Here is a 14038-nt window from a genome sequence, read left to right as displayed (position 1 = left end):
CAGAGATCGTACACCCTGACTCGATGGGAGAGAGGCCAGCGACACACGGCAGCACTGGGACTAGAACCCAGGTGTCCTGGCTTCCAGCCCAGTTCCCTACCCACTGGAGCAGACGTACTAAGTAACGTCCTCCTCAGGCATCTGCGACCGCTGCTCAGCGTCTGAGGGAATAACCAGTCTAATGCTGTCGTCATCCCTGGGGGCTCCGTCTCCCATGATCAAATCTCTGGCAGGTCTCGGCTCAGTGGCTCCTGTGGGCTGAACAAAACTGAAATGGGTCCTTTAAAATCCATTTGTGGCTTTTATTGTTATTTAGCGCAAGGTTCAGCTTTGGGTTCAGCTGTTTTTGATACGGCGACTATTGCAAATTAATGTCATCCAATGGGATGGCTGCCGTTCTGGGCGGCCGCGCGGGGGCTCGAAGGGAGGCTCTGGTCCAGTAGCACTAAGACAGGAACATGTTGGGTTTAAGGGCAGCTCACATGGGCCGGAGGGGTGGGGATGGGGGTGGGGGTCTGCAGAGGGAAATTCTTTCAATGCTAGCTGCTTGCAAGGCACCCAGCGCGGGAGGCCAGTTATCAAGAACGTAACAGCCCCACACCGAGGGGTGACTGGGCCGAGGGGGTGCGTTAGACTTTAAGGCTCCCGTCAGAGCTGGAGCCGGGGAGTGGACGCTGGACTCCTGCCAGATCTGCTCTAGAGCCAACTGGGATTATTTTGGGGCCATGTCTGGCCGCAGGTCACAGCTGTCCCGCTCTGACAGCCGGACTCCGAAGGGAGGTTCAAGGCACCTTCAGTCAGTGACTGGCTTGTGCTGCAGCCGCGCGGGTGGGCAGGCGGCTCTGGGGGTCGCTGACAGCAGGGGGGGCAGGCGCCCTTCCCCTCTCCAGCAGCGCTAAGGCCAGTCGCAGAGATGGCCCCCGCATTAGCGGAGCTGGGTGGGCCCCAGCACCCAAATGCACTTGGCCTTTGCAGCGAAGGCAAAGGGTGAATAGGCCAGGGTGGCTGCCCCCTGGGGTGACCAGATATCCCGATTTTATAGAGACAGTCCCAATCTTGGGGTCTTTTTGTTATATAGGCTCCTATTACCCCCCACCCCTCTCCCGATTTTTTACACTTGATGTCTGGTCACCCTACTGCCCCCGGCTGTGGGGCTCTTGTGGGGGCAGACGGGGGAGCTTGCCCAGTCGGTGTAACCAGCAAGATCCAGTCTCTAGGGCTGAGAATCCAGAACCTTTCGCTAGCGCCGACTGGGGGGGCCTGTGGGGAAGGGAACGGAGTCCCCTCCTGGCTTGGCAGAGATGATGGATTCTTCCCACGGAGACAGAGCATTGATATTAAGCAGGCTGTGAATAATTCAGGATAAAAGTTTAATTATTTACAAAACAATTAGCAATGGAGGAGCGGCTGGGGAATAGCCGGCCTGGCCCAGGCTCCAGCCGTGGGGCTAGAGGTGGGGGAGGCCGGGTTCCCTTCCCGGCTGCAGTGGCTGCTTGCAGAGCCGTTGTAGCCCGAGCGGCAGGGGAGCTGGAACAGTTTGTGCAAGGAGGGTGCCGAGAGCCACTGAACCAAATTGTAACCCTTGGGGACGATGGGAACGGCTGCCCCCCAGCGCCGCTGCAGAGAGGTGTGTGGGGGGGAACGAGGCCTGTGACTGATTTCCGTACTCAGGGCTGTGAGGCAGGAGAGATCCCTCCAAACCGGGGTGACGCCAACCTGCTTCGGGGCCTGGAATCTCAGCCCGGTTTCACCTGCCTCCTACGTCATCAGCGGGGAGACACCCTGCAGAACAGCCCCCAGGCCGCCCTCTCCCCGGATCGGTTCCTCCAGATGCCTGCTCACCATTCCTCCAGCTTTCTCTCGCCAACAGCAACATGCTACCGGTCTCCGAACCTAGGGTTACCATATTTTGAGCCTCCAAAAGGAGGACACTCCACGGGCCCCGGCCCAGCCCTGCCCACGCCCACGCCCCAACTCCGCCCCTTCCCCAAAGTCTCCGCCCCCTCCCCTGCTTCCCGCGAACATTTGATTCGCGGGAAGCCTGAAGCAGGTAAGAGGGTGTGGGGGGAGGAGGCGCGGCCCAGGCTGGCCCCCCCGGCGTTTCCAGCCTGGGTCGGCTCGGGCCCTGGGGTGCCGGCCCCGGGCCCGGCCGAGCACCCCCGGCCCGCCCAGCACTGCCGGTCCCCGGCCCCCGGCTGAGCACCCCCGGGGCAAGCACCCCCGGCCGCCCAGCACCGCCGGCCCCCGGCAGCCCGGCGCACCCCCCGGCCGCCCAACACCGCCGGCCCCTGGTGGCCCCCGCCGGCCCAGCGCACCCCCCGGCCGCCCAGCACCACCGGCCCCCGGCGGCCCGGCGCACTCCCCGGCCGCCCAGCACCGCCGGCCCCCGGCCCCGGGCCAGCCCCCCGCCCAGCAGCGCCGGATTTTCCCGGACATGTTCGGCTTTTTGGGATTTCCCCCCGGACGGGGATTTGAGTCCCAAAAAGCCGGACATGTCCGGGAAAATCCGGACGTATGGTAACCCTACCGAACCCCTTCGTTTGCAAGCAGGGAAAACCCCTCAGTCCACCGGGCTTATCTCTGAGCAGCCATGCGGCCTATTGCTTTGGGCGGTAACTTTACTGTCGAAAGGGGCTGGAGCAGATCCTTTCAGAGCCCGCAGGAGGGTGCGAGGCACAGGCCTGTCTGTGGTGGTCTCTGGATCAAAGCCTGAGCGTACCACTGGCACCGCATAACAGTAGTGCAATGTCTGCACCATCGACAGTGAGCAGCACCACACTGGGCAGGCAGAACTTATCCTTTGCTGGGGCTGAGGAGAACATAACAACGGCCAGACTGGGTCAGACCAAAGGTCCATCCAGCCCGGTATCCTGTCTACCGACAGTGGCCAATGCCAGGTGCCCCAGAGGGAGTGAACCTAACAGGTAATGATCAAGTGATTTCTCTCCTGCCGTCCATCTCCACCTTCTGACACACAGAGGCTAGGGACACCATTCCTTACCCATCCTGGCTAATAGCCATTAACCTCCATGAATGTATCCAGTTCTCTTTTAAACCCTGTTATAGTCCTAGCCTTCACAACCTCCTCAGGCAAGGAGTTCCACAGGTTGACTGCACCCCCAGTTCAACTCTTGGGCTCAACTAGTGCCTCCCGGCCCCAGGGCTGGGGGCTCCCTACAGTCTATGCTCCAGGGCTGTCCCCCCCCCCCCCCCGTTTTTAGAGCCTAATTTGCCACTTCCCTGCAACTTGTGCCCCTGTTTGCACTGGAGCCAGGGGGATGTCAGGCCCTGCTGTTCTCCTCTGGATGTGCTGGCACGCACTTTGCACGGGTGGAAATGGTGGCACAATGAGGTGCAGTCCAATGGTGAATCTGGCCCGTATATTTATTGGGAACACTTTTCCCTGGCTTTCCTAGAATGCCGTGGGCTCCTGATAGCACCAGCTGCTTGTGGGCTGAGTTCCGGACCCCTCCCTTATCCTGCTGCCGGCCGCGTTTGGATTGAAGCGAGGAGAGGCTGGCTGGTCCATGGCCTCTCTGCTCCCCGCTCAAGGGGGGATAAGCGGCTAATCCCTGGTAATCCCATTATGTGCTTATGTGCTGGAGAAGCAGCTGGGAGGGTTTTGGAGACTGGAGACCTGGGCACTCTGCTCAGATGCTGGTGAGAGCACAGCTCCTTCCCGCCTCTGTGCTGGGCTGGCTTGTGTTTGCCGCGGCCTCCTTTAAATGCAAAATGTCATCGAATTGACGAGGAATCAGCAAGTTGGGACAGAGGACGGAGCGCTTGGGATGCCCGAGCAATGTCCAGCCCTCCACGTGCTGCAGGGCCGTGTCCAGGGACAGAAATCCAAGTACTCAAGCTGCAGGCAGAGAGATTTTTATCTCTGCCATTGACACTCTCTCTGTGACCTTGGCTACGTCACCTACCCACCTGCCCCTCAGTTTCCACCCATGAGAACTAGGGACTCCTGTCCTGGGCGTTGGTGTCAGCATTTGTAATGCGCGCCAAGAGCCGTAGGTTAAAGCACGTGTGAGCTCGCGGATGCTGTGTGCAAAGCTGTGGGCTGCAGGCGGGAGATTTCGGTTCAATTCCTGGCTCTGCTGTAGCGGGAGACTCTCTCTCTGGGCCTAGCCCACAAAAGGGGGCCCATGCTCCTTCCACACGCGAAGCTAAATTCATGTCTCTGAGGATGTGTCAACCCCGCAGCTGGGAGGCACCATTTCCAGCCTGCAAAGACCTGCACTAGCACGGCAGCTGGGGCGAGCCTCCTAATCCCCTGGGTGTGCACGCAGGTAGCCCCGCTGTCATTTTAGCAGGGCTAGTGGGGATGTCTGGGAATGGCCCTCCCAGCTGCCCTGGGGCTCGGGCCGAGGGGCCCCTGGCCAGAACGCTGCAGTGGCTTGGCTCTGTCAGGCCAGCGGCGCGGGAAACGGTGCAGATGCAGGCAAGGCGCAGGAGCAGGGACATGGTCTAGGGGGGTATTGAAGGAAGCAATCCAGCACACCTCTCTCCTCCCTCAAACCAAAGCGCTACACTGCGGCCAGGGCTTTCCCTCCTCGGCAGCTTCCTCTTCATCCGGTCCGGGCTTGCTCCAGCCTGACCAGGGCCCGTGTCTCTCGGCACCTGGGGGACTCTCGGCAATTCTCACAGAGGCTGGGAAAAGATCTGCCGAGCGGGGGAGCAGTGCTCCGACCTGTGGCCAGACTAGCGTCCCCGGCAGGAAATGCCTCATCTCACAGCCCCATTAAAAGGCAGGGACATTTCGGGGTCCGAACTGGGGATTTGTTAGCAGCCGTAGAGAGGTTTGGCTTTGTTTGTTCTGGTTCTGGAGTGGGCAGCGGAGGTGTCACCAGGAGCTGGGCCTTTTGCTCAGCCTTCCTGGAGGAGTAGAGGAGCCGCTCGTCGTGGGTCTGGGGACAGTCGTGCCTGTCAGGCTGACGGCTGGCTTCCTGGGACGAGAGCGCAAGTTGGGTTGTTAAAGGTAACAGTGTTGGCACAATACGCTTAGGTTTCCATGGGGCAGTTGTCTTGGGACGCGCAATACTTTGATTTAAAAACCCGCCAATCCCATGGCACACGGTGAATGGTTAAAAGCCGGCTCAGCGAACTGACGGGTGCCCTAAGGTAACTGTCCCCAGGGAATCCTCACTGCACGGGTGTGTCCCCAGGGGCGGTCCAGCCTGGGTCACTTCTTGGCCCTTCTCTGTTGAACGGCCAGACGGGGTCAGACCAAGGGTCCATCCAGCCCAGTCTCCTGTGGCTGACAGCGGCCAGGGCCAGGTGCCCCAGAGCGAACGAACAGACCATCACATGCTCCGTCCCCTGTCGTCTGGCCGTGTGACGGGGTGCTCACCCCACCCCCGAAGGGGTAATTTACGGTGGCTCAGGAGGGGCGAAGTAACCCACTAGGCTGCACCTGGGGGGAGCCCTAGGCCTGATGGAGAAGCACTAATTGTAGGTGGAGCCCAGAGGCAGGGGCTGGCAGAAAGCCAGGCAGGGAGAGCAGAAGGGGCTGCTGCGCTGGTGCCATCTGTGACGGAGCAAGGAGCGGAGCAGGGAGTGGGTGGATTTGACCTGGGAATGTTGCAGGGGGGTTGCATTGGGGATGGGGGACTTCCCTTGCAGGAAGTTACCTGAGCTGTAACCTGAGCCAGGAGGGGGGTTGGGAGAAGTGACACCTGCCCGGGAGACTGGACAAAGGAGAGGAGGAGCTGGGGGGAGGGGGGAGAGAGCTGCTGGAGGAGTTGTTAGTGTCAGTTTGGGCTGGGTGGTGCAACCCAGCGAACCCCAAGCTGGGGTCTAAGCTCCCTGAACCCCCAGAAGGACTTGATTGAGGGGTTCTGGTTGTACCTACACGCTCGGCTTGGGACTGGGTTCCTGTCATCTAATAAACCTTCTGTGTTACTGGTTGGCTGAGAGTCCCGGTGAATCGCAGGAAGCCGGGGGTGCAGGGCCCTGACTCCCCCACACTCCGTGACACCATCCCTGCTGGAATAGGGTGTCCAGTTCTGGGGTGACAGAGGCTGATAGATTAGAGAGGGCTCCGAGAAGAGCCACGAGAAGGATTAAATTACACCGGACCCTCGCTAGAACGCACGTCTATATAGCATGAATTCGCATATAACGCGGTCATGGGCATGGATCCCAAATTTAATTACTTTCATTGAAATTCATTTGAATGCGGTTAACCTGGTCCCGCACATGGATCCCAAATCCCGCGTTCTAGCAAGGGTCCAGTGTATTAGTAGCGAAGCTTCATCTAGCGAGAAGGTTCGGGGGTGACTTGATGCCAGTCTATAAATAGCAACGGGTCCATCTAGCCGGGGAGGATCTAACATGAGCCAACGGCTGGAAGTTGAAGCCAGACAAATTGTGACTGGAAATTGGGTGTTAATTTTGAACGGTGAGAGAAATTAACCATCGGAACAACTTACCCAGGGTTGGGGTGGATTCTCCAACACTGACCACATGAAGCCTGGCTGTTTTTCTGAGAGAGCTGCACTAGGAACGATTCTGGGCCGGTGCGATGCCGGAGAGCCGCCTAGCTGATCCCAGTGGTCCCTTCTGGCCGTGCTAGCTGCGAGTGAGTCCTGCCAAGCACTCCTTGTCCCGCTCCCAGCCCTGGCTTCGGTCAGGCCAGAGCCTGGCGCAGCAGGACTTGCTGGAGCGGGGGGGGCGGGGTGTTCTGGCCTGGGGGCACTGAGTTCAGGGTGTAGATAAATCTCTGCATTAAGCATCTTCACATAACTTTCATATGACTTTGTATTATGCCTCTATTTCCATACAACTTTGTATCAGATCCTTATATAGAAAACTTTGTATTGAGCCTTGGTATAATGTTAACAAAAGTCTTTTTGCTAGGAGTAGAAATAAGATCTCCCCACCCCCTTGTAATCAATTGCCCTGTTGAATGAACGAGGTGTGGATGAGCAAGGCATGGAAGGCAGCACCTCCAAACAGCTGCAACTGTTGGAGAGGGGCTGGGAGCCAGACCCAAGGACAATAAAACTTGTCAAGTGGGCTCACTAAAGAAGAGCAGACATATTGACCGCCTGGGGGGTTAGAAGCAAGCACCTTCTTTTGAAAACACCCTCTTTGAACAGCACTGGGACAACACCCAGAAAGAAGCAGCACAAAGGACCAACGGACACAGATACAGGTTTTTAATCTGGTACAGATTTGCATGGGAGGGAAGCTGCTATAAATGTGAGGTGTCTTGCAGAGGACCCCGGGTCTCGTCTTGTCAACATGGGAGCATCGATCCGGATCGGCAGAAGCCCGGCTCCACCCCCTCCCCCATCTAACTCACCTGGCCAGTGAAGTTAAGGGGAGCAACTAGTTGGTAACAGCAAGATGGGGGTGTGTGTGTGTGTGTGTGTGTGTGTGTGTGTGTGTGTGTGTGTGAATGTAATATCTCATTGTCACGGAGTATTGGGGAACTCAGGGCCCTGCACCCCCGGCTTCCTGCAATTCACCATGACTCTCAGCCAGCCAGTAAAGCAGAAGGTTTATTTGGATGACAGGAATACAGTCCAAGACAGGTCTTGCAGGCACAGACAACAGGACCCCCCCAGTTAAGTCCAGCTTGGGGTCCCAGGGCATTCCAGCCCACCCCCCTTCGGGGGGGGTCAGAGCCATCTCTGTCTCCCAGCCATCTCTCCAGCTCGCTTCCAGCCCTCTCCCCTCAGCGACCACTCCCACAGCCTTTGTTCAGTTTCCCGGGCTCAGGAGTCACCTGGCCTTCAACCCCTTCCTGGGTTCTCGTGTTACACACTCCGGTATGCGCCCTCGGGCAGATCCCATCCTCCAATGCAGACTATCTCAGCCCCACTCCCCTGTCAGCATTCACAGACCACAGTGAGAACAGGCCCAGTTCGTCACACTCATATGCATATGATGCAGTGTGGATTGATACATGTATTACCAATGAATGTGGCGCTTTGACTTATTCCCCCTGAGAAGCTCCTGTGCAGTACTTTAAGTACAACAAGGGGGGGGCTGGAACAATTTGTATAGTGGGGGTGCAGCTGATGGAAACTAGGTACCTGGTGTTTGTTGTTACTCCTCCAAGCCAGAGGGCCGCTGGGGGAATGGTGAAACCCCCTCTGTCTCCTTCGCCCCGGGATGGCAACAGGTGGTGGGCCATGCCTTGGCACTAGGGTGTCATTTTCCAACAGCTGTTGGTTATAGGGACCAAGATTTGGGCGTGCCCTGGTGGCCCTCTGCATGCAGAGCCCAGCTGGGCTTTGGGACTCACTCCCGAACTGGAGGGGGGGTTTCGATTGGGAGCCTGGCTCCACCCGGCTGCCAACTCCGCTCTAGTGTGAGCAGCGAGGGCTGGCGCGGGGAGGGGCAGAGGGGAGTGTGCAAGAGAGAGGGTGCGGCCGAGCTCCAGGCGTGTGAGCGAGCGGTGCACGCGCATGCACACCAGGCACGGTCCCTAAACTGGGCGTCTGCCTCTCTTAGGAATGCCACCCATGCCAGCCTGGGAGAGCAGCCCTGGGAATTCATGGGAGGCGGCAGCGAAGCGCACGCAGGAGGGCGTAGAGGGCTCCGCACTGTCGTGTGAGAACGCACCAGGAATCAGTCGGGGGCGTTGGCCATCACCGCTCCTGCGATAACATCGAGGCCGGGCGCAGAGGAACGGAGGAGAGGGGCCAGCGGGCTGGAACTCCTGCCTTCCTCCACCGAAGGTTTTCACAGCGGCAGGGCTGCAGCTAGCCGAGGTGCAGGCTGCAGGGGGGAGAATTAATCACCCCAACTTCCAGGCCGAGAACAGCAAAGCACCCTGGTCATGTTCCCCATAGTTCCAGACTGGGAGGGGGGAGAGAACCCCCGGGGGCCACCCCGTCCCTTCCTGACACTTATTCCAGACGGCCAGGCCATGCTGGAGGTGCCCAGAGACGAAGTATCAGCACTCAAGGGGGCTTTGCTGGGCCTAGCTCCATGTCCTGCCTGGGGGGACGGGGGGGCACGGCCTCATGCCGGGGTGAGTCCCAGCCATAGCGAGCAGCGCGCGGGGCACAAGGCTGTACCCAGAATGAGCCTGGTTCTCCTTTCGGGGGGGCAGGTGCCAGTTTCTGGTTGTACCGCTCGGGGGGCGGGGGGGTGTCTCTCCTCCCAGCAATGCTGTGACTGTGGACAGTCATTATCCCCATGCGGGGGAGGGTCTGTCACCGCGGCAAAGCCCCGTCTATGGGTGCCCACCGCGTTCATGGTGCCACCCCTGGAGCCACGTTCACCTGCTGCCGTCCGTCCACTCTGGCCAGAGACTTCTGCCTCCTCACGGCCGATCTGGGGCTGGGGCTGGGGGGCGGCCGCTCCCCCTGGCTTGCAGTGGTTTCCATCGTCCCCAGGGCGTACGGTTTGGTTCGGTGGGCACTGTCCTTTCCCTGGGCTGTGAGGCGGCTGCTTTCAGACCCCTGCTGCTGCTGCAACCCCCCACGTGACACTGGGTTTCTGCTGGTGTTTGGATCCCAGCCACGCCGCCACAGCCGCGCTGGGCTTTAATCACGGGTTCCCCAGGTGGTCCCACTAATCATATCGCCAGAGTTACACCAGGGCCACTCTTCCTCTCTGGTTATTAATTTTCCAGCTTCATGCATGAGGGAAGGAAATTGATTGTGCTGAGCCCTGCCTGGCTGTGTGATGCAGCACCCGCTGGGGCTGCAGGGGCAGCGGATAATGGCGGCCAGAGAGAGACTCTTGGCACAGTTTGCTTTTAACGGTTTTTCCCGGTGGAAGAGCTTCATTGTCCCGCTGGCCTGGGCGCCCCGCTGCCCGGCTCACCAAAGGGGAGGCTGAGCTGGGGCTGCAAGGAGAGGCAGGCTGGGGAACTGGGCTGAGACTCCAGAGAGCTGGGTTAAGTTCGAGGCTTCTCTAGGGTCTCTCTGGGGCTCGGTTCTCCGGCGCTAATCCTTCCTCTGGCTGCTTAGGCTGCAGCCTCTTCAGGGCAGGGCCCGTCTCAGCCTCTGTCTGGGCAAGCTCCCCGCATGGTTCAGCCTTGTCTTGGATGGGGGGTGCTAGGCAGGTGCTGCTGAAATGTGAGACATCAAGTAGAAGTGACCCCTGTGAGCTTGGTGTCACCTGCGCTGCTGCTCTCTCAAGAAAAGACACTGCAGGCTAGAAAATTAATCAATTTCCTTTTAACGAGCCCTCTGCTTCCCACCGGCCTAATGTGCCAGGAGAGGAGCGTAAGTTGCTTCCAAGTGCGACTGTAAATCCTCGCACTTTTACTGGCTAGCTGTGCGAACCACGGCGATGACGTATCGCAGCAGCATCCGTGCTGGGGTGGTCCCGACACTGCAGTGGCTGAATCGCGCCCCGGAGTGTCTCCGGGACAAGTTCACCTTTTAACGGGGAGGGGACTCGTCATGTCCCAGGGCAGGAGGCTTGGGGACAGGAGCGTCAGGGCACAGCTGAGATCAGGGGCCCGTTGTGCTGGATGCAACACAGACACTCAATGAACTGGACAGTCTAATCAGGCAAAAGGCAGGAGGAGAAACCAAGACTGAGATGGGAAGCAGCTTGAAGCTAGAAACAGAACCCAGGAGTCCTAGGTCCGGCGCCCCTATGCATCCTGCCTCTCGCTGCTCTAAGTTGTGCCTGGCCCCCGTACGCCCCAAAGGGAACAGCACCGGGGACTAGTTCTCCAGCCCAGTGCATTCATGCCCTCTACCCTGGGCAGGGCTGGCACAGAACCAGCCACACCACTTCGGTGCCAGCCAGGGTGTGGCCAGCAAGGGCAGAGCTCCCTTCTGGCCCCACTACGCTGCCGGAGGGGGAGATGAGCCTGAATCAGCCTTGCACTCCAGCGCCATTGGCGGACAGCAGCCGGGTCTTCCCCTCCCTAGGGCGCGCTCGTGCCCCTGCCGGCCTCGTCATTATTTCCTTCTCCGCTGGCGACAGGTAAATTACCAAGGAGCTCGACCGCTATTGATCGGCACTCGGAGGAGCAGCGTTCTCTCCCAGGAGTCGCTCTGCACTCCAATATCTGGCTGGGCCTCGCGGCCATGCTAGTCCTGCAGGACCTTTGAAACCTTCCTTTCTCACTGCCTGTTTGCCGCCTCTTCCAGACCCACTGCGGAGGCCATAGCCAGGCTGGGACGTGACCACCCCACAGAAAGGGGGCAGTTCTGGAGCATAGAACACTGCAGAATTCCCATAAGAACGGCCATACTGGGTCAGACCAAAGATCCATCTAGCCCAGTGTCCTGTCTGCCGACCGTGGGCAGTGCCAGGTGCCCCAGGGGGAATGAACAGAACAGGGAATCATCAAGTGACCCATCCCCTGTCGCCCATTCCTAACTTCTGGCAGAGGCTAGGGACACCATCCCTGCCCATCATAGCCATTGATGGACCTACCCTCCATGAATTTATTGAGTTCTTTTTGAACCCTGTTATAGTCTTGGTCTTCACAATATCCTCTGGCAAGGAGTTCCATAGGTTGACTGTGCGTTGTGTGAAGAAATACTTTCTTTTGTTCGTTTTAAACCTGCCGCCTATTAATTTCATTTGGTGACCTCTAGTTCTTGTGTTATGAGAAGGAGTAAATAACGCTTCCCTATTTACTTTCTCCACACCAGTCATGATTTTATAGACCTCTATCATATCCCCCTTTAGTCGTCTCTTTTCCAAGCTGAAAAGTCCCAGTCTTATTAATCTCTCCTCATACAGAATCTGTTCCATCCCCCTAATCATTTTTGTTGCCCTTGTTTCTGAACCTTTTCCAATTCCAATATATCTGTTTTGAGATGGGGCAGTCACATCTGCAGGCAGTATTCAAGCTGTGGGCGTACCATGGATTTATATAGAGGCAATATGATATTTTCTGTCTTATTATCTATCCCTTTCTTAATGATTCCCAACATTGTTTGCTTTTTTGACTGCCGCTGCGCACGGAGTGGATGTTTTCAGAGAACCATCCACAATGACTCCGAGATCTCTTTCTTGAGTGATAACCGCTAATTCAGATCACATCATTGTATATGTAGAGTTGGGATGATATTTTCCAAAGTGCATTACTTTGCATTTATCCCTGTTGGCAGCTGCTGGGCTTTCAGCGCAGAATCCCTGCCCAGGTACCATGCATGGGGGCGTCCACCAGCTGCCGTCCAGCCCTGCTTGGAAGTCAGCAGCGCTGATCTCCAGCAGCCTTTGTGGGACAACATTGGTCCCTGTGCAGAGAGCTGGGCCAGGGCGTATGCTGGCACCACGGCTGCAGGACAGGGAGTGCCTGCAGAATCCGTGTGGGCTCTTAGAGCTGCCGCTCCCTCCAGCACCCGCCCTCCCCGGCTCTCGGCAGCCGCATGCTCCGGGGTTGCAGCCCTGGCTGGAGCAGGGCAGGTCCCACACGGCAGGGTTGCTCCAGTTGTGTGCCACAGATTTAAAGAGAAGAGAGGCTGCTCTAAGCGCCCTGACCGGGCTCCAGCCCCCAGTGCAGGCGCTGAGTGCTTGGGAAGGCAGGTCCCCGTGGGCCATGAGCACCGATGGTGCTGCATCACGCGGCCAGGACAGGAAAGGGTTAAAATGCATTTGCTGGAAAGGACTCACCGCTCAATCCCACCAGAGCCTGTCTGAAGCTGCCTGTCCCCCCCACGTTACCCCTCTTCTCCGGGCAGGTGGCCGGGAGCCCGTGGGGAATGCTGGCGGTACCAGAAAATCCCCCAGGCACCTGGCTTCACACCTCCCTCCCCAGCCACACTGCGCCTGTCCAATGGACTCCATTCCCAGGGGCCTGGCAGCTGCATGGGAGCAGAGTGCGAACTGGCCGCTCGTCCCCGCTGCTGGTGCGTGGGCTCAGAGGGTGGCAGTCGCCCCCGTGCACCGGACCCAGCCGTGAGCTGAGACTCGCCCTGCAGGGTGGCACTGCCCCTGGAGCAATGCCTTTCCGCTCTGCGGCTCAGCCCAGCCCCTGCTGCGCTCTGCTCGCCCCCCACCTGTTAGCAGGGCAGCTGGGCTCCCCACTGGCTCCAGTTCCCGCTGCGGCTGGACTCCCCGGGCGGGCAGGGAGTTTAATTTGCTGCCAGGAATGCGTGGGCTGCTGGAGACGGTGAGCGAGAGAAACACCAGCCAGCTCCTCACGTCTCGGGGAAACCGTTATTAAACACAGCCGGGCGGGGGCGGGGAGCAGGCTGCCCAGAGCCAGCCTGTGCGTCTGTCGCTTCTTTATTGCTCTTTTTGGCTGTGAAACTTCCCACCCAGTCAGGAAACGGCGGAGCAAACGCTGCGTAGCTGGGCTGCCCCAGGGGCGGCTGCAGGTCACTGGCCTTTCTGCTGCTGATTCGCCCTCTGAACCCCATGAAATGCTGGCCCAGGGTCGGGTGAATCACCCACCTTGCCTGGAATCTCACCAGGGACATGAAACACCCGCCCAGCCCCGCTCAGCCTCCGGCAGAGACATCTACAGCGGGAAAATGGCCTGGGCTGGCTGCTTGACGGCCTTGGGGAAGAACAGTCGTGGGGCTACGAGACTGGACGGATTCTCTGGTCTTCTGTATTCGATTCCTGACAGTGTTGCAGACGCCAGCTGTGACCTTGGACAGGTCACCGAGGGTCAGAGAATGGCCCAGCCCAGGTGCCTTTGAAAATCCAGCCTGGATCTCTCCGGGTGTGAAACGGGTCTGGCGCGGCTGGGAGTTCTTTGAGGCAGCGCCCAGCACCGTGGGGTGTCTGGGCGTCGCAGTCAGGCCAGTACTAGACGGTCTGTGCGATTGTCCGTGTCCCAGCGGTGTGCGGTACCAAGCCGGCTGCATTTCCCCAAGCCCCTCAGCGCCCGTCAGCAGGCACCGCTCCTGCTGGCAGAGGGGTAAGTGGGCTCCGCGGATTCGCTGGCGCAGGTGGCTGGTTACCCAGCCAGGACATCAGGGAGCGGAAGTGGCTCTCTGTGGGCAGAGGATCCAGGGGGTGGGCTGAGCACCTGAGGGAGGAGCACCGGGGGAAGGCAAGAGACCGGGGCATGGGGCACGCACCAGGCAGTTCAGAGCAGCGGGGCAAGTGCGCTGTAGCCACCAAGGCTGCTCTCCCGTAACGACTCCTG

This window comes from Chrysemys picta, chromosome 22 (genome assembly GCF_011386835.1).
Source record: "Chrysemys picta bellii isolate R12L10 chromosome 22, ASM1138683v2, whole genome shotgun sequence".
In the NCBI taxonomy this organism is placed as follows: domain Eukaryota; kingdom Metazoa; phylum Chordata; order Testudines; family Emydidae; genus Chrysemys; species Chrysemys picta.
Note: the sequence above shows the minus strand (reverse complement) of the source record.